The sequence below is a fragment of the Melozone crissalis genome, unplaced genomic scaffold (genome assembly GCF_028551555.1).
Source record: "Melozone crissalis strain CALT ecotype California unplaced genomic scaffold, PUWL_Pcris_2 ptg000003l_1, whole genome shotgun sequence".
Classification (NCBI taxonomy): Eukaryota; Metazoa; Chordata; class Aves; order Passeriformes; family Passerellidae; genus Melozone; species Melozone crissalis.
The window spans coordinates 1,198,454-1,213,266 of record NW_026535781.1 but is presented as its reverse complement, the minus strand read 5'-3'; positions in this window follow the sequence as shown (position 1 = coordinate 1,213,266).

The window sequence follows — 14,813 nt, the reverse complement described above, 5'->3', positions numbered from 1 at the left end:
GCACTGCTCTACTGCCCCTGGCCAAAATGCGGGAGCCAGAGAGAAGGGATTCAAGTTCAGCCTTGTGAATGATGTGCCTGTGCCTGCTCAGCTGAAAGTGCTTTGGAAAAGGGGCAAGGGAGGGATGGTAGCAGGCCATGGACAGGTCTCCTCTCGTCCTGTTTCCACAAGTGGCAAAATCAAATTTCATGTCTTTGCTGCAGTTTCTTCACGTGGTGAAGGTCTCCATGGAGAGCTCACCTTACTTCCAGCTGGTGAGCTCCAGCGATGCGTACCGTGCCGTGCCGCCGGGCGCCTCTGCCCCTGTGCACATCCGCTTCACCCCCAGCAAGAACAAGGTGAGGCTGGAGGAGCCACAGCACACAATGATCTCCACAGCCATTGTTTTCCCTGCACTCTGGCTCCAGCCCATTGCATGCTGTGAGCTGGGCTCCAGGCGTGGGCAGGCAGCCTGCAGCCAGTCACACCTTGGCACTGCTGGCAGGCACTGCAGCCAGGCCTGAGAGGCTCTGCTTCCCCTCCGTGCACATTGCTGAGCATTGCCAAGGGAAGATGCACAGGAAACAGGATGAAAATGACAGAGGGCTGCTGATAGATGTTGGGCCATCTCTAGGTGCAGTGGAAGGGGTTTCATTCTGATGGAAAACACCAGAGGTACAAAGAGGTCAGAGAGCTTTCCTCCTTCCTGGACTGCCAACAGCTTCCCTGCCTGCCCCTGGGCTGGAGCAAAGCCGGTGCTTTTTCACTCCCTCTGTTGTGCAGCCTTGCAGCTGTGCTGTCCCAGAGCACAAGTGAGCATGGCACAGCTGCAGGGCCAGGGCAGAGGATGTGCTGTGCCTGTGAGCCCGGCCTGGCACAGGCACACTGGGCTCTGGGTGCCCTTGGTCAGCAGGAGATTGCTGAGCTGCAGGGGACTTGAACACCTGCCTGAAGGAGCTGGTGTAGGGCAGGTACAAGCTGCAGGCAGAGCTGTGAGCCCAGTGCCCGTGGCACTGACACTGCTGGGGCTCTGTCTTCATGCCTGTCGCTGTGCTTGCTCTGTCAGCTGGCACCCATTCCGTGCCAAAGGTGCTTTTGTGGGGAGGTTTGAACAGCAGTGCTGAGGCCCTGGCAAGTCTGATCTCAGTGCTGGGATCTGGAGGGTTCATGTTCTGATCTGGAGGCTTGTTCATACAGAAGGGTTGAGGGCATGGCATGGAAGGGAGGAAGCCTGGCAGGGAAACAAAGAGAGGCCCTTTCCAACAGCATCCTGCTACCTCTTAGCACTGTTCTTCTCCTGACTTGGTTGGACAGGCAAAGTTAGAGGGGAGTTGTGAGCCAACTGATGTTTCTGCACCAGGCCAGAGGTGCAGGATGTCTTTGGGTGCAGCTGTTTTCTCCTCTTCCTTTTGCTGCTTAGAGTCAGTTGAACACTTTGTCCTATTCTCAGACAGTGGGAATATAGAACCCTAAAGAGCAATGTCCTGTGTTCCCCAGCTCCATGTTGCTTAGAAGGGGCTTAGGAATTCTTTAACATCATTAAAGTTTAGAGTAGGAATGATGGTGGCCTAGGGCTGTTATCTCTATGAGCCAAGTGACACAAGAGCTGAATGCCACTGAGACAGATTTTGCAAAGTGCACTGGTGCCTTTAAAATGTGACATAGTAGTAGAACTTCGTGTTCATTTGAGGGTACAATAGGTAAATTGATGGCCTTGAAGGGGTATAGGAAATGGTTTTTCTTCTGCCATGGGGATGGCACTAAATGTCCTGTGCTGAGCCAGTTTCTTTTCCTGCAGGATTATTGCCACGAGCTGGTGTGCCTCACTGCAAGGGAAAGGATTGTTGTGCCAATTCGGGCCATTGGTGCCCGAGCTGTGCTGGACTTCCCTGCCCAGCTGGACTTCTCCAAGTGTCCAGTCAAGGTCAGCACCCAGCAGACTCGGCTGGTGCGCAATGTTGGTGCCCGGGCAGCTCGGTACCAGCTGAGCACCCAGAGGTGAGGCAGCTCATCTGTCGCTGTGCAAACACCTTTGGGTGAGAGCGGAGTTGGGAAAGAGCTACAGATGGAACCAAGCAGCGGATCTGCTGCCCTGCAGCCTGGCTGGAAGTGAGCAGGATGGAAGGCATCTGCTCTTGCTTTCAGTGGCCTTGGAGCTTTCTGTGTCCCAGATTCCCTGGAGGCTGCTGGAACATGTTGGGAGCTGGCTTGCACCCTGCTGAGCACAAGCAGCTTCTGAAATGCTTCCTCAGCACTGTCAGCCAAACAGAGCCATTCTCTGGGAGGCCACAGGCACGTGGCTTTGCAGTGGTCCTGGAGGGGGCCTCTGGAAATCATCTGAGCAAACACACTGCTCAAAGCAAGAGCAGTGTCTGGGGGTTGCAAGGTGCCATTGGGAGACATGGAGCTGTCTTTAGATGCCATACAAGAAAACAAACATGTCAATGGACCTAGTTATAAAAGCAGAAGAAAACAACCTTTTTAAAACCCCTCCATACCTTATCTTTTCTGCCTGTCAGGTGCAGCAGTGATTCATTGAGAGGATGGATCTAACAGGATGAGAAGTGTCTTAAGGAGCAGCTCACAATTAACAGAGAAAAGCCCAAAATTTAGCTTTCCAGGCCTATCTCTTGGCAGTGATTTTCCTTTGGTTCTTACAGAGTCAGGGATGTCTCCTTCACAGCTCTTCTAGCTGTGGGCTCAGGGAACAATTTAGTGGTGTTGGCTGAAATTCAGAGGAGTTACGTTTAGCTGTAGACTTGTAGAGCTTGTGTCTTCGGGTCTTGGGGAGCCAGGTGTGTGTGAGAGATGACTGCTACAGCAGGAACAGAGGAGTCTGGTGGGTACCGCCCAGGGATTGAAGAGATGCGGGGGCTGATTTGCACTCAGTTTTTCAGTGCTGACGGCTGAGTCCTGAACTTGGCTGGATCCTCTTCTCCTGATAATTTGAAAAGAAGAAGACACCTTCTTTCTCAGGCAAGCCCTGAAGTCATCCCTGGAATGTTATTCCGATCCTGCCACCTGAAGGCAGGAGCATGTAACATGGGGCAGGAGTGGGAAGGGAATGGAATGGAAGGTAGTGCTGAAGCGTGGCCAGGGATTCCCCTAACTGGCAGCTTCTCTATTGTGGTGAAATTTCTGGCCAAAGACTAAGAACAGAATGCTGTGCCTTGCCCCCAGCAGGCCCTGATCCCCCCAGCCCCAGCAGAGCTGCAGCCGTGCTGGCATCAGCCCCGGGGCAGATGCAGGAGCACAAGCACTGATCTGGCTCTGGGGCTGCTGGGGCCTTGTCTTTCCTCCCCTCCCTCCAAAGTCGCACGTCCAGCACATGAACATTGCTGGCCCAAGGCTTCTCCATCAGCCAGCAGTGATGTTCTCACCAGTGGCAATGGGAACAGGTCAGCCCATAATTACAGCAAGAGGTCCTTAATGAGCAGAACCTGAAGTGAGTTCATCAGCTGTTACTACTGACATGAACAAAGTTCAGCTTGGCAGATGTTCTCTTTGTTTCTGTGTGTGATGCATTCATCAGCAAAGTCCCCAGAACACATTTGAAGTGACAGATTGACCAGCAACAAAGCACCAAGGCCACGAACTTTTGTTTCCTCACTGGGGCTGTAGAAGGGCACAAAGCCCAGCAGCTGCTGGGCAGAAGCACATTTCCCCTGAGCTGTCCCTGAGCATCAAAGCACAGAGTCTTGTGCCTTTAACGGAGCCATTGCCTGCTCTGTCCTCGGCCTCCAGGGGCAGCGTCACTGCACCGAGTTTACACTTCGACCTGGCTGAGCTCGACTTCGGGGACATCTCCTTTGGTGAGTGTTCCCTGGGCTGGGACACAGCCTCAGGGCTCTGTGCCTTCCAACAGAAAAGCATCCCTCACTCCTGCTCTGCCCCAGCAGCCTCTTCAGGCTGTGAACTGCAGGGCTGCTGCTGCTGCTGCTGCTGCTGCCTCAGGGGGCATTTTGCCATTGTGAGATCCAATGGAAGCAAGGAATAGAAAGGCAGTATTTTCTGGTGTCTCTGTGCTGCTTTAAAAGACAGATGTCTGCCAAGGAAGGTGGGAATCTTGCTGCAATGGAAAGATGAGCCCCTCCCTCCAAATGATTATCCCTTTGAAATGACAGGGCTCCCAGGCAAAACTGTGGGAAAAGGAATAACAGTTCTTTGCTAGACTATCTCAGGAGAGCACAGACAAGACAAGAACAGACATTTCCCAGATGCCAAGTCCTGTTTTTCCCCTTTGGTGGAGTTGTGGTCACAGCAGGAGGAGCTGTGGGCTCTGGCAGGGCAGGGATCCCCCCCCAGCCAGTGCGGGAAGGGAAGGGAAGGGAAGGAGGAAATGCTCCTTTTGCACAGCCCCAGAGGGCAGGGGGATGTGGGCCGTGCCCAGCAGCAGCAGCAGCAGCAGGGCAGGCAGGCAGGGTCGGTGCCAGCGCTGAGCTGCAGCCAGGGCAGCCCCGGGCCAAGCACAAACCTTCCGCAGCAGCAGCGGCCGAGCTGCGACCCCGGAGCGGGAGGAAGGGAAGCTCCGCTCCCTGCCCAGCCTCAGCTCCCACTGCACAGCCGCCCACGGCATCACGCCACAACTGCCAAAAAACCCCAAGGGAAAAGCCCAGCCCAGGGCCAAACCCCCCCAGAACCTCCCAGAACCGCTATCCCCCTTCCCAGACCAAGGGCAACATTCACTGCCAAGCCTAAACCCAGAATAATGAAGTTCATGAACTTCTGAAGGAAACTCATTGCCTTTTTTGAGCTGCTTCTTCCCCAGCCTGCATCACCACGGAGGCGCTTGTCAAGTTGCCTTTGGAAGGAATGAAACACGAAAGGCAAGAGATGGAAATATGGGTCTGAAGCAGGAGATTCAGATCCTGCTGAATCCAATTTCATTCCTAAGGGCTCTTTGGCTGAAGGCAGCTGTTGTATCTTTGCTTCTTTGTAACTGTTGACTGTTGTCTGCATGTGCTGGCCTCAGTCTCATTGGAGGTTTTGACATCTGGGTTTGTCCTTTTTGTGCCTCTCTTGCCTCCCTGCTGGAGTCCCTGCTGGAGCTGGCAGTGGTCACTTGGATGGGCACAGAGAAGCTCTGGGCTGCAGCTGCAGTTGTTTTTTCTCCCCATCTGTGTCCCAGTGACTCTTGGTGAGCAGGCCTGGGGAGAAGTATCCCCCCCACAGAGCTGGCGTGCCCAGCCAGATGTGCAGTGCAGAGCAGGCTGTGGCTGCTCTGCGCGCTCTGCAGGACATCCCCACTATGAGTGGCTGTATCTCTGGCTTTGCAGGATGGAAAGCAAATCTCAGAGCCAAAGTGGGTTGAAGCCTTGCAGGCAGCACTCTCAGTGAGCATCATGGCTGTGATGTCCCTGTTTGTGGGCTGAGGTGGGACCTGGTTCCTAATTGCTAATCTCAAAGCAAGGCTTGTCTGTGCCCCCAGTTGAGTGGGCTCTGAGCTGTCACGTGCTCAGTCTGTTTGGCCCAAAGCAAGAGATGCCTTAAGGGTCCTGCAGAGAGAAGCTGCATTAGGGTGCTTTGCATCACGTTCTAGTTCCTGATTCCATCCTCATTTTCTTTCGCTGTAGCTTCTTCTCACTGACAACTCACTGTTTATATGTCTTGAAAAAGGTGGGAGTGTTGGCAGGCTGAGCAGGGAATTGGACAGCTTGAATTCTCAGAGTAAATGCTGGGTCTGGGTGCACACTCATCACTGAGAGAGAACTGGTGCTGGTTTGGGGCAGGTGAGGGAGCTGGTTCCCATCCCAAAGAGAGAAGCTTGCAGTGTTCAGCAGGGCTAGGAGTGGGCATTTTCAAGGCTGCAGTCTGGAATCTGTGTCAAAGGGAACTAAGTGACGATTAATTCCTCATGCAGCTTCTAGGTGAGCTGTAGTATCTTGCCCCCAGGATCATGCCCTGCTGGGTGCCTGAATGGATATTTGTGTCCTTGCCCAGGCTTTCCCTACACGCAGCGCTGCCGCCTCACCAACAGCTCCGCGGTGCCCCTGGCGTTCCAGCTCCGCATGTCGGACGATGGCACGCAGCCGGCTGTGGACAGCGTGGATCAGATCCGCAGGGACACCGACCCGGCCTGGAGCAAGGGAATCCATTTCCATGTGGAGCCCAGGGAGTTCACCATGAATCCCAGCCAAGGCACCATCCTCCCCCAGGGACACCAGGACATCGAGGTACGGCAAGAGCCCAGCCACTGACGCTGCAGCACCAGGGCTGGAGCTGCACTGCAGGGTGGGAGGGCTTTAGCTCTGGTGCCAGCTTGGAGCATCCTGGCACTGAGAGATCTGCACTGCTGGGGGCCTCTGCTAGCTGGCTTACTCGGGATGTTCCTCAGGGAGCACTGTTTGCTTTCCAAAATCATATGCCTGAGTTCACAGACCTTATGGTCAAGGCCTGAAGCCATTCTTGTGTTTTTGAGAGCGATTGATTTGATTGCAACGGGGCAGAGCAAGGATGAGGGCAGAAGGTGGCTGTTAGAGAGATGTCATTGTATAAAGCAGTGAGCTTTTCTTCTTGGTTTCTTTTCCCTCCTCCTGGGGAGCAGAATGATTTTTGTTCACTGCAGGAAGCTCCAGTGGAGACAAAAAATCTGCAGCCATGTGTAGCGGTTCAAATTTATTGTATTGATTCCTTGTTAAGTGGTTTGTTCTGTTGTACCCCGTGTTCTCCCTGAGTTGGTTTACCCCTGGGTTTTACCCTCCCACAAAGCTGTCCCTCATGCCATTCCCTGCCCCTTGTTCCAGCTCTCTTCCTTCCTGTCAAACCCAGCCCCTTTTGTTCCCCAACTTTCTTTGCCAATTTAACCTGGAGCCAATCCCTGTCTGCAACACCCCTTTGGAATTCCCCTATTCCTGGAGGCCCCATTGGCCCATGTGAGCCATCCTCCCCACCCTCCTATCCAAAGTGGCCCCCTGACACTTGATGTAATCCCCTCAGTGCTCTGCTGAGGATTCTCTTTTGGTTTGCTGTTTGTATCCACCCCCTGCTTTGTGTCTGTACAAAATTCCTTGCACCGGATGCAGGGCTCTTTTGGCTCTGATCCTTTTGCTTGGAATAAACCCTTCCTTGTGGAACTTCAAGACAGAGATCCTTCTCCTTTCTTCTCTGCCTGGTCCCGTTGGTGGCTTGTCTCTTGCGGTGTTGAGCAAGAGGCTCTGAGGGTTCTGCCTGTGGTCAATGCCCACCCTGGGGCAGTTCTGAGGATTCTGCCTCTGGTCAATGCCCACCCCAGCACAGTTCCCCACTCCTGGCTTGGGGCTGGAGTTCTCAGAGCCAGCCTGGGCTCGGGGACCCAGGGCAGCCATGAACTGCCCAGCACCTGCTGGGCCACACTTTGCCCTCAGCCTCCTGCTGTAAAGCTGAACTCATTGTGGTCAAGTCAGATTTCCTCTGCATGGATGTCTTTGTAGTCAGGTGAGCAATTGGCCCCTTAATTTGAATGCAGTGGTGCATGGAGCTGTAGTCTAATGTTTTAATGTAGCTGACCTGTGCCCTGATAGCAAGGTGTGTTAAACAAATCTGGTATTGCCAGAAGGCTTTTGTTACTCTGAGACTGTGCTCTACATATGGAGCAGCAGAAGAATGAAGGGCAAATCCTCCCTCAGGAACTGGAGGATATCACCCGTGGGTAATGAGCTTTTGGAAGGAAGAATTAACTGTTCTTCTCTTCCACCAGGTGACCCTGTGCTCCAACACAGTGATGGAGTTCTACCAGAGATTGCTGGTGGACCTGGAGGGTATTGGCAAGGGAGTGGCAGCCCTGATCATCACAGCCAGGTACCAGCCCTTGCCTGGCCTCCCCCAGGCACTGCCTTGCCCAGGCTGTGCTGGCTGCAGCTGCCAAGGAGAATTGCTGCTGAATGCCCTCATGTTGTGCCAGCTGGACACGAGAACAGCAGTGCTTGGGCCGCAGCCCTTGGTGAAAAGCACGTTTGCTCACAGCCCAGCATGGTCCTGGGCCCTCTTCTAAAGGCACCAGGAATGATATCATTGATTGGCCTTGTTTTTGGTGCTTGAGGTGGAACAAATTTCCTGAGGGCCTCCTCTCCTTCTGGCTGCAAGACGTGGGGTTGTGCTGGTTCTGAGCACCGTGCACTGGTTTGGGCCACAGCAAGCAGCTGCTGAGAGTCAAGCTCTGGCTCTGTCCATGAGGGCACATGGCAGGGGGGAAGTGGCTCCCAGCAAGAGTGGGGAGGGCAAGGTCTGACAAGGGGAAAGCAGCCCTTGATGAGGCAGGTCAGCTCCAGTTTTTGTCCTTCCCTCTGCTTCCCATTTTGACCTTTAATGTTGTCCGAGTTAAGACCAAAAGTCGTTGTTGCTGCAGCAGAATTCCATGCTGCTGTGCTGCTGTGGGTGTCAGTGTGATGCCCAGAGGGATGCAGCTCCCTGGTGCTGTTCCCTGTGCCAGGCAGAGCCATCCAGGCAGTGCCTGGGCTGCCATTGTGTACAGCAGGTGGAGCTGGGGCCAGGCAGTGCCTGGAGCTGTGCAGTGAAGGAGCCAGGGAGCTGCAGGGCCTGGCAGGGGCTGATCAGCCCCTCTGTGGGGCAGCTGCTGTCTCGTGCCCTCCAGGGCTGGGGCAAAGAGCTGAGTTCTCAGGCAGGGCAACAGCACCATGGCAGAGAAGGGAGTCATTTTTACTGAGACCCTGGAGCTGTGTGTTCCTTGAGCCTTAGTGAGGACTGATCCTTGTTGGGAAGGCTCCCCCAGAGCTCGTGGGTCACTGGGACTCTTCCAGGAGTCCTTGCAAGCCTTCTTGTGTAAAGGAGGGGCTGAGGCAGCTGTGGGGCAAAGTGCTCTGCCTGGGGCACTTGGCAGCCTCTGGGTGCTGCCTCTCAGGGTTTGCCCCTCCTTGGCAAGACATGTTGGAGTGGGAAGAGGTAGAAGGCAATTTATCCCTGTAGGGCTCTTCAATGTGCATTTGACAGTGACCAATGTGTTCTGCTCCATTTCACAATCTTTGGGGGTAGGCATTCTCCATTCTCTCAGTATCTCTGATTGTTCTGGGGTCATCTCTTTGCCCAGATGTCTCGTTCCTGAGCTCCAAGTGTCCCCCCAAATGCTGCTGTGTGATGAGTGCCACCTGAAGGTGCCCTATGAGAGGAAGATCCTCATTAGGAATCCCAGCCACCTTCCTGGCTGCTACGGGCTTATTCCCCAGGTTTGGCATCACATCCACCTCCTCCTATCAAATATTCCTGAGGAGATTATTGGGGGAAAAAAGGGTTTGGATAAGACCTTGCTGGTTTCTAATCAGTCTTAAAGATCTGCTGAGAACAGGATCCTACCCTACTGTAAACTTTAGGAGGCAGTTTAAGCTCCTGAGGAAACAGTTGATGTTCTAGTCCTCAGGGTGTTTTCCTGTGGGAGATCTTAGAGGGTTGTGAAAAGCTGCTGCACCCACAGACACCAGTGCCTGTGCTGGCAGCCTCCTTGCAGGATGCCCTGGGAGTGCTTATCCTACAATTCTGGCATCTTGTTTGTGCCTTTGACCTTTGTCCTGGGGAGTTTTAAAGGTGTGTGTAAGTGTCTGTTGTGGTGGATGTTAAGGAGCCTAAAGTTTCTTGAGAGGTCCCTCTGAATCTGCGTTTCATTTTGTCCCTTCCAGAAACGCAAGGAGGACTCTGCTGTGCTCTACTCCAGCCCCAAGCCCTGTGGGATTGTGCAGCCCCAGAGCACAGCAGAGATCCCAGTTGTGGTGGCAGTGCAGGCCCTGGGCACTCATCGCACCAACGTTCTCATCGGCGTGTTCGGGGATGAGAGAAACCCCCTGGTGAGGGCAAGGGGAGATGTGAGCCTGTGTGCAGCTGCTCCTGGCAGGGTGCACAGGGACAGGGATTCTGCTGGGGAAAACAGGCACAGGCTGCTGGGGAGAAGGACAGGAGGGATGGGGGCACAAACAGCTCCTGCCTTAGAGGTGGGAATCTCAGTGTCTGACACAGAATGGAGTTGGGCTAAGCTGGAATCCAGGGGCATTTGAGTTCATTATTCTTTCAAATGCTGTTAACTTTGGAAACATCTGTTGGAAAATGTCATCTCTCTGAGTGCAAAAGAGGATGTCAGAAGACTTGTGGGAACCTTGAGCTTTCTGTAAAAGAAAGGAAAGCTGGCATTTGAAGAGTGTTTGCAAGGACTGAAACTTCAATTAAAACATATGGAAATGGCAATGCCAAATTCCTTGGATGGCACCAAACATCTGAACCTGGGCCATCGTGGCACTGCCTGTAAATCAGTGAACAGGAAGGAAAGGCAATGCAGGCTGTGCCAGGGAGCCTGAAGTTTGACCAAACAGTTGCTTTCAACTATCAGGCTGCTTCCCTTAAACAGGAGGGTTTCTCCCCACCAGAAGAACCAGTTGTTTAACTGTCAGGCTGGTCTTACCTAGAGATTTCTTGCAAAAATAAAAGCTTTGGGCCAATAATTTTTAGTTGGAAAGGTTCTCTTACCTTAATCCTTTTCAATTTGGAGGTGAACATGTAATTTTCTTTTTCCCCAAAAGCCCAGCATTTCAGCTGGAGAGTGGTAGCTGTCCCTAAAGAAATAACTTGAGCAGGGTTGAGCTGTTGAAGCTTTTTTAGGTTTGTCTGTTGTGGTTTGTTTTGGGTTTTTTAAAATCTTTCTTGCTTGCTTCCTGGAACAGAGGGCACAATTATGGAGCTCAGGACGGCTGGCAGAAATCTTCCCAAGCCCAAGGCTGGCAGAGCTTGGCAGGATCCCAGCACCACAGCCTGTGTATGTATGGATGGATGGATGGATGGATGGATGGATGGATGGATGGATGGATGGATGGGCAATGCGACCTGAGTCACCTGGGAGTGTTGTAAAATGTCAACCAACCCCCCAGCAGTGTCAGGGGCATATTCCTGATAAATCCCTGGTGGAGCTGCCGAGTTTCTGGCCTTGGGCACTGGGTGGGCTGTGCTGGCTTGGCACTGGCTGGGTCTGCCCCTTGGTGTCTCAAATCTCACCTTTTTGCTGCCTTCTCTGTCTTTTCCTTTCCCACTGTGCTTTTTGCATCCCCACCAGGTGTAAATGCCTGTCCTCTGTAGTTGCTCAATGCAAGCAGGTACAGCTGCTGCAGCACCTCAGTGCCATCCCTGGGCTGCCTTTAGAACAGACCTGCCCCAGCCTGGATTGGGAAGGGCTGGATCAAACCATTTCTCAGTTCAACGTGCGAGCCCTCAGCCAGGGGCTGCATCCTGGCCAGGAGCTGCTCGTGCAGGTGTCCCTCCCTCCCTCCGTCCCACTGCAGGTCCCTGTTCATAGTTATTTGTTTTCCAGAGATGAGCTCCACCCACCTAAATTCAAACCCCAGCCACCGAAGGAGAGGAGAACCAGTCTGGATTGTGCAGCAACTCGATGGAGGCACTTCAGGACTGGAAAGGAGGAGGCAGCCAGAGCCCTGAAAGAAGTGCAGGATTTTACCCACTCTTCAGGAGCAGAGGTAGATTTTCTTGTACACCTACTGCTTGCTTTGCCTCCCCAGCCTGCCAGCACCAAGTCCTGCTCATGCTGAGCTCCCTTTTTGCTGCCCTGCTGTGCTGTGCCCTGACAGTGGGCTGGGCAGCAGGGCCAGTGGCTGGACATGGGCTGAGGGGGAGGGAGAAATAGGAGAGTTTTCCTTGGAGAAGCTGGCTCAGATCCTACAGGCCTGTGTTGAGTGTGGGATTTTTTGCCTTGTGTCCTTCCCAATGTAAGATGAGGCTTTTCTCTGCATCATCATGGTAACACCTCCAGCTTCCCTCCCAGAGCAAGCTGGGGTGATCCTGATCTCCATGGAGCCTCTTCCCAAGGCAGCCAGACTCCCTGTTTGCAGGGCTCTGCTTTCACCCAGAGCTGCTATTGCACTGCTGGCCCTGGAGCTGTCTGACAAAGGGAGATTTTGCAGAGGGGCTGTCTCTTCTTCCCAGCATAGAAAATGGCTTGTTTTTTGGGTGCCAGCACCAACTGCTGAGCACCCTCTCCTCCCTCGAGGCTTGGAGGGATTCAGGTGCTCCCTGGACGTGGCGCACACTGCCCTGGGAGCAGAGAAGGCAAGAGGGAATCTGTCTCCCGTGCCCATTGTCAGTGTGGCAAGCAGGGCTGGAGCTGCCAGTGCCACTGGGGGCCCTCAGCATTGGCCACAGAGGGGCCTCCCATCCCTGCAGGCCCATCACTAAGTGCTGCTGGAGCAGCTGCTTGTTGGAGATGCCGTGCAGGACACATTGCAGGGCTGCCCAAGGACGCTGTGCGGCACCTGTGGAGGGCACTGCTCCCCCTGGAACTCCTCAGGTGCTCCATAGGAAATTTTTGCAGGAGCTTTTGCTGTAGCACCTTGAGAAAGAAGCATTTAAATCAGAGAGAGAGGGGAAGAGCCTCAGGAGTCAGATGAGCTGGGCTGGACTCCTTCCCTCAGCTCCAAGAGCTCTCACTCTGAGTCTCCTCCTTTTCTAAAAGCAGGAAGTTTTGAAACTTTTTAAAGGCAAGTTGGGCATCAGAGAGAATTTCTACTGCCAGGAGCCATCCCAGTTCACTTTCATGTCATGTACTAATTAATGCATTGACCCATGAGTATGGGAGAAGATTTTCCCCATGGTCCCTGCACTGGTCAATGGCATGGATGCAGGATGAGGTGAGGGTGATTCTGGCAGTGTTTGGGGAATAGGCCCCTCTGGCTACAGCTGCACTTTGCTCCAAGATGCTCCATTGGATCCATTTCCATGCTCAACACCTCAATCTCTCCTGTCTTCCTTCCAGGCTTTCAATATCCTGCCACTGCCAGGTGTGCTGCAGCCAGGAGAGAGCCAGCAGGTCTCCTCCACCTTCTCTGGCCAGCTCAACACCGCCTGCAATGTCCCGGAGCTGTGCCACATGGCGGCAGGCTCCACCTCCGAGGTGCTGGTGCCCAGGGAGGCCTCACGTGTCAGCTCCTCCCTGAGCCCCCAGGAGATCAGCTGTGGCTCACAGGCCCCTCTCAGGGACAGGTGAGTCAGCCTTCCGTGGGTTCCTGCTCTGCCATGGGTTATTGTCCCTGCAGGGCTTCCCTGCTCCAAGGCCTCTGAGCTCAGAGGAGCTGCAGAGCAAAGGCCAGCAGCAACACAGGGATGGCTACTCTGAGCTCCCTGGCTGCCAAGAGAGGAAGGACCTTCTTCTGTTGAGACAGAACATCTTCTTCTCTATTTGAGTTCTGAGCCCTCCTGGCTTAGCTGCTGTCTGCAGAGAGCTGGGCTCTGGGCTTGCCTTGGCACCGCATCTAGAGGTGTCTTGAAGTCCATGGTGTTGAGTGGCATCTTCTTCATCATCTGCCTTCTTCACCAGAACAGTGGGATTGTGGTATGGGCAGGCGTGGGGCACAGAGCAAACCTTGCTTTGGGTCCTGCTCCTGCCACAGATGAAGTCCTTGCACTGCTGATCTGCCAGGGTTCTCCTTATGGTGGCAGAGCAGCCAGAAAAGCTCCTGTCCTTTGGGCTCCCCTGCAGCTGCAGCCGTAGGCAAGCACAGGAGAAGCTCAGCTCCAGCAAGGCAGCCCAGCTCAGGACACACAGGCACAAGTGTGGAGCTGGGAGTGGAGGTGCTTAAAGCAAGCCTGTGCATCAGGACTTCTTCAGGCCAGACTGAAGTTGGTTTCATGGGGAGGAGACGGACGAGGCTGCTTCCAATGGTTTCCATGGCAGCCAGCACTGGTTTGCTTGGTGCTCGGTCCCAGCTGGGTTCCAGCAGGAAATCTGCCTGACACGAGCCTGTCTTGCAGGAGAGGAGTTCCTGCAGCCTTTGCTTTCTGACTGATAGGATTGTTCTCATGAAGGAGCAGGCTAGGAGTCGTTAAAACCAAAGATCACGGACAGAGACTCTCTAACTAATTAAAGTTAGACAGTGGGATGTTTATTAACACCGGCGGGCGGCACCAGAGCCGTCCCTAAAAGGCGTGCCCGCGTTGTCCAAGGTTCTTTGCCCTCTCTTTATTTCCCAAGATCTTACATACAATACATCCGCACAACCCCAGCACCTCCCATCCCTGCTCTGTATTCAAATGAGGTCATTGGTCCTTCACTCCTGTGCAATTCTTCCCTTGAATTGGGTTGGTGGTCTCGAATTGGGTCAGTGGTCTTAAGGGATGAAGTCAGGAATGTCTTCATCAGGTCTCTGTGACCCTCTGGCACCATCCAAGGTCCTCTGCTTAGTGATTGATTGACATCAAGCCCAGGTGCTAACCATTGTTCTACTGGTTTCAAGATGTTCTTATAACAGTTCACTTCCTCCACTTCCCTCTAGAAAGAAGCTCCTAATGGTAAACAATAGAACAATCAGCTCCAGCTTAAGCATCTCATAATCATTAACCTATGGTCTGCCTATCTAACCTACATCCTGATCAATGGGAATTGCTTCTAACCCTCAGCTGAAATCTGAACTCTTTAAAATCATGCTTCAGCTATGCCCAGAGAGAAGGGGGCTGAATGAGCTGAGTAAGAACTGTAGGAGAGCTAAGCAGATGTCAGCAATCTGTGCTCTGCTTTAAACTGGGAAGCCAAGAGACAAAGGGCATTTCCAGGCACCAGCGCAGAGAGCTGTTGGATCAGCCTTTGGCAGGGGCTAGAGGGGTCTGGCTGTGCCTTCAGAGGGAGCTGGCACAGCCAACACCTTATGATGGCAAAGCTTGGGTTTGGCTGGTCCTGGAGGTCCCCTTCCACCCATGCCCTCACTTGGGATGTTCCCAACCTCTGTGGGTTGAGGAGAATTCACGGAAATGGCCTCAGGGTCAAGGAATGAAGTGCAGGGCCAGTCAGGACTAGGGAGCCCAAGGTTCTGGTGGGACTCTCAGCCATGTTTTCTGTTTTGTCTGCAGAAGGCAGCTGAAGC